At 46.7% G+C, this 5,580-nt stretch overlaps 1 long non-coding RNA gene across 1 annotated transcript in view; it reads left to right on the forward strand.

Moving 5' to 3' along the window:
• LOC125366726 overlaps positions 1-3,928 on the forward strand; it is a 9,877-nt gene extending 5,949 nt beyond the window's left edge. Inside the window, exon 3 of the long non-coding RNA XR_007213961.1 lies at positions 3,791-3,928. This is a non-coding gene — a long non-coding RNA (uncharacterized LOC125366726). The remainder of the gene's footprint in view (positions 1-3,790) is intronic.
• The last annotated feature ends 1,652 nt before the right edge of the window (positions 3,929-5,580 follow it).

Genomic DNA, 5,580 nt, shown 5'->3' on the forward strand with positions numbered 1-5,580 from the left:
ACTTGTTTTTGTTCTTTGCTGGTCACTCTTAGGGGTGTTTATGGTATTTCTGAAATCTATCTGCCCCAGGTCGTTTTATGGTCTTTCCTAGGTCCTTAGCCACAAAGCGGTTTACAGAAGCAAAATTAGCAGTTAGTAACTACAAAATGGTAATGACAATTTTTAGTTTCTCACCGCTGAACCGCTGAAAGCCCCGCCTCTTAGCCTGTGGGAACAGTTCGAATTCAGTTTCAGGCGTCACAGTTAGCACCACAATAAGTCAGTTGCACACATCAGCATGATTAATTAGTCTCTCTGGACACTGGGGAGGGTGGGTGAAGTTTTCCCTTAAAAGTGGGGACTCTTAGGGTCCTTGACTTCAATCACAGAATCAGAACTTCTGGACAAGTCTCCATGGTAAGAACTTGGCAGAGCTTCATTGATTGCAAAGGAAGCAAATAGACAAGCAGACAAACACACGAGCCGAAAGGAAGGGGCACTCTAAAAGAGTGTGGGGCTGGGCAGGAGCAAGAGGAGACAGATCGTTGGCTGTTAGGAGTATTCGTGTGGCATTAATAATCTGCTAGTTTGTGCTACTGCCCTTCTGTTTCTCTGCTACTTTGTTTGCTTACTCCATTAAACTGCTACATTTTCTTACCATCCTGCCTTGCCCAGAAATTCTTATTCCACAAAGTCAAGAACCCTAAGTGAAGAGTCTCTACATTGAAAGGAATCTTCACAAACCCTCACCCCTGCTCCGTGAAAAGCCACTTCCCACGAGGCCACCAACAAAGAGAAGGAAGCCGTTCCCGGTGCTCCTTCCACACATCAGTGACCTGCAGGCCAGAGTGCACGGATAGTTTAGTAAGGGGAGAATTTTCCGAGCAGTGACCACTACTTTAGAGTCATTACTTGGAATTCCAAGTCCTGGACAAGTCTTCTTTGTACTTAATATGATAATGCAGTGGAGCACTGTTGGCTCTAGGCTGTAAGCTGGGCCCATCTGAGCTGCTCAGGAAGCTGAGATCTGAGGATCCGGCCTCAATGCCAGCCCCAGCAGAAACATCTCAGTCTTATTTCTAATGAACCACCGAGAACTAGGAAGTGGGGTTGGGGCTCCATGCGGTAGAGCGCTAGCCTGCAACAAAATTGGCCAGACACAGCACTGAGGCCGAGTTCAAGTCCCCCCACTGATAGAAAAACAAAAAAAGATGCAAAAACCTGATGCCAAAGTCTCATTTCTTTAAGGAAGGCTTTTGCTACTCACCGGGGACACCATCATTCCAAGACTGTGCTCCTCTAGGCTTTCACTCCCAGGCAGTCCCAGCGCTAAGCTGTAAGAAGCATGGAGGGAGGAAGAAGCCAGAGGCTGCCTCCAGCCCAGGATTTCCTGTTCCGGGGAAAGTGAAGTCCTGGCTCCTCCCACCTGCGCACTTCCACCCAATCAACAACTCTGCTCAACAACTATGCCAAAAACTTGGTGAACAGTCACGCTCAGGGCTGTCCTTCAGGCAACAGAGGCCAGGCCTCTAAAAAGCCGAGACAAGCTTCGTTCATTACCCAGAGACAGACGCCAGAACTGTGGTATGGGGAATCCAGTCGGCGAGATGCAGAGAAGCCACATTTTGAGGTGGATTGGGAATGTTTAGTAAAAGGCCTGCGTCTGCAAGCAGACTCTTGTCACAAGGAGTGGCGGCCCCAGGAATCCACTCTTAGCACCATTAGACAAAGGAGCAAGGAGAGCAGAAGGAGCCAAAAAGCAATACCAACAACCCAGAATAAACCTAATGGAGCACTGACGTGTGACCCTTTGCTAGCGGATGCAAGGCTAGGAGATGGGGCCTGCACGGGAGGCCTGGCATCAGGGTGTCTGCCCTGGTCTTCCCCTAAAATCTGGCCCCATGGTGGGGTGGGGGTTGGTCCCAGGAAATTCTGGGGATTCAGGTGGTGCCCATTTGGGCTAAACCACACTGTGTCTTTACATATCCTATTTAGGTCTATGCAACCCACTACATCTGTAATTCAAAGGATGGCTTGTCTCCCCTCTGGGCCTTGGAAGCTGGGTGGACAGCCCTGAAGTAGTTAAGTGAAGATCTGCGTTTACATTTGATCTTCATCACCATCGGTGTGACATTTTTATTACCTGGACTCAGGTATCTAGGACTGACTTGTTCTTGAATTAGTTGACCCTTATATGTGGACATCCCTTTTAGGAGAGAATGCATCCTGCCATATATTTAAAAACAGGTATTTGTCGTTGAGAGAGAATGCACGTTCCATAAGGAGGATCTGTTTTCCCAAGTATTTGCTCTTCCAGGATACAAGTGAACATTTGGTATGTGAACCTGGCCAGGGTCCTGAACGCAGGGCCTAGGATCTGATCCTGAGAGCCTTTTCCCAAGGCTAGTCCTCTACCACTGGAACCAAGGTGCCATTTCTGGGGCTTCTTTTTCTAAATAGTTTATTGGAGATAAAGAGTCTGGAAGATGTTCCTGCCTGAGCTGGCTTAGGAAGTTGATTCTCTGATTTCCGGCTCCTCCGTAGGTAAGATTGTTGTCCTGAGCAGTGCCTGGTGAGATGTGCTAATTACAACCACCAGGGCTGGCTTATTTCCAGGGCATGTGGACTTCTATATGGAAGGTAATTGCCTGTGCCTGTATTATAACTTGTGCTGGGAAACTGAGTCACGAGGGTATTAGAATAAATACAGCAAACTCAACAGACCAGATAAACTTTAATGGACAGTTGAAGAGGGCCATCGTAGCCACAGTGATCTGCCCCTACCCGCGGGGTCCAGTCAACAGAGACCCGAGGAGGGACAAAACCTGGATGAGTGGGACAGACAAACACGAGAAATGAGACCAAGACAGGATTCTGATCAAGGTCTGTTTATTGAGTGTCTTGTAAGGGTTTTTATAGAAAGATTCTGAGAGGAACAGAGGAGTCCTAAGAGGAGGCAGGGAGAGGGTGGCAGTTGTGCAAGATAGGTCTGGTAACAGGTTTGAGCAAAACAAGACACAGGTGTGGGGTGAGGGTATATGGTGAGATGGTTCAGTGACTGCTTGTAAGAAAAACAGGTCAAACAAATACTTGTTCCCAGCAGCTTGTTTGTGATATTTTTCAGGAATGTGCATACCTATGGTCACTCAGGGCTAACAGAGTTTCCTTAAAGAATAAAAGTCCCTTGGGCTGGGGATATGGCCTAGTGGCAAGAGTGCCTGCCTCATATACATGAGGCCCTGGGTTCGATTCCCCAGCACCACATATACAGAAAATGGCCAGAAGTGGCACTGTGGCTCAAGTGGCAGAGTGCTAGCCTTGAGCAAAAAAGAAGCCAGGGACAGTGCTCAGGCCCTGAGTCCAACCCCCAGGACTGGCCAAAAAAAAAAAAAAAAGAATAAAAGTCCCCAACAAGTCCCCCTTCTTTATTAAAATTTGTAAGGAAGGGTCTAAGAATAGCGAAAGGCGTTAATCTGAGAAGGGAGATAGAGGCACCGATCCTTCTGGATTGTGAAGTAGGAGGCAAGGTAAGAGGAACGACTTTGTAGGGAAAATAGCGTCCCATACCTTTATGCCTTAGGTGTCGGGTTTTTTGTTGTTGTTGTTTTTTTTTTTGGCCAGTCCTGGGGCTTGGTCTCAGGGTCTGAGCACTGTCCCTGACTTCTTTTTGCTCAAGGCTAGCACTCTACCACTTGAGCCACAGTGCCACTTCTGGCCATTTTCTGTGTATGTGGTGCTGTGGGGAATCGAGCCCAGGGCTTCATGTATACAAGGTGAGCCCTCTTGCCACTAGGCCATATCCCCAGCCCAGGTGTCGGTTTTTTGAAGGAGGGGGTATGGAGCGACACTCAACCCCTATGCTATTGGGCATATCTCTCAAGGGGTCCTGTATGCTAGCTTTACTAGCCCCTCTGCACTGGATTTGCACCTCTTGAACAGATGCCTTCACCCTGAGGGTGTGTGCTATGCAGGACTAAGGCGCAGTTCCCGAAGGAGACCCGTTTGACGCCTCACAGTCTTGAAGGGCTAATTGATGGTAATGGACTTGTATGGGTTTTGCTGCCAAAGCATCAACTTGTTGTCTTAGAAATGAAATGAGTCTGTTGAGAATACAAGGTCCAATTATGGTAATGAAAAGAAGGGCTGGTAAGGGTCCAAGAAGGAGCAGAAGATAAGGGAGAACTCCCTGGAGACCCCACCAAGACGATGTCGTGCTCTGTAAGGCATTTCTTCGGCGTTGTAAATCTTCTTGGAGTTCTCTGATCTTATTTTTCACGACACTGCTCTGGTTAGCATAAAAGCAACATTTTTTATTTAAAAACATGCATAAGCTTCCCTTTTCAGCAGTGACTAGGTCAAGAGCTCTTCGGTTTTGAAGAACTACCTCAGCCAAAGAGTTTACTTGGTCTTGGACAACAAGGAGAATTTGTGATAATGCTTGTATATCAGTGATCATTTGTTCTTGTAGTTCTTTATAAAGGGCAATGGAGGTTCCAATTCCCACAAAACCTGCTCCAATGCCTGTTGTAACCCCGAGCTCTAACAAGAAAGGGATTAGCATGGGTGTTCTTTCAGAACGGTTGTATTGGGTCAGAACCAAAGGGACAGGCTCTGATTCAGGAATAATATCCAGTTGAGGGAGAAGATAAACTACAGCACAGCGTTCTCTAATACTGAGGGCTCTGGGTATAAAGAGACCCTTACCACAGAGAAAAAAATGCATGATTAGGAGGGCAAACATATCCAGTATTGGAGCTAGGTAAACTGTAAAATGAGCTGCAGTTAAAAGAGAATAAGGAATTGGATCGGGAAGTATTATCTATACAAGCAGGGGAGGAGGGCCAACTAAAAAGCATAAGATGGGGAGCAAGGTTTAAACAGGGAGTGGGTGTGCAATTAAAAAATGGTATTGAGGATTGATTTGCTGGAGGTAAAACTTCAACAGCGTCAAAAGCTAAGGGATGATAATACACAAAGTCAACACCCTTGTGAGTAATCAGGGGTGGATTGATTGAGGAGCACATATGAGGCATTAGGAAGTCTAAGTAGAAAGGGGGTGGACCAAGCCTGTGTGGGTGTAGCGGATTTTAAAACTTTCTTAATGATTTGAGTGGAGTTATTACCTACGACTAATAATTCCTTTAGCTCAGGGCTCAGAGTAGGATCAGTAACCCAAATTTTTCTAAATCTTAAGAGTTCATAAGGGTCTCTTCCCTTTCCGTCTATGCGGACACCTGCCAATCTTCCAGGGAAATCCCAGCGACTATTAGAGGGGTCATTGATGACATACTTTATAGGATTACATGTTCCTGTGTCGCAGTCGGAAGGAGGGCGTAAATTGGTAATAGGGGAAGATAAAGTATCAGAGTGCTCCTTCACACAGGACCAATATGGGCAATATCCTTCCTGGGAGTTATCACAGTCTGAGTTGGGGCCATCTGCAGCATCTTTCCAACAAAGATATTTATGGTTAGTGGCATAGGTTTTTTCCCAACTTAAGCCACGACAGGATCCCCATCCCATGGCGGGCTTACAGACATCAAAAACTAAGGTGACAGCGCGGTGCCCAATCGATATTGAGAGACATTAAGAATAATGGGT

The sequence above is a fragment of the Perognathus longimembris genome, chromosome 18 (genome assembly GCF_023159225.1).
Source record: "Perognathus longimembris pacificus isolate PPM17 chromosome 18, ASM2315922v1, whole genome shotgun sequence".
NCBI classification, from domain to species: domain Eukaryota; kingdom Metazoa; phylum Chordata; class Mammalia; order Rodentia; family Heteromyidae; genus Perognathus; species Perognathus longimembris.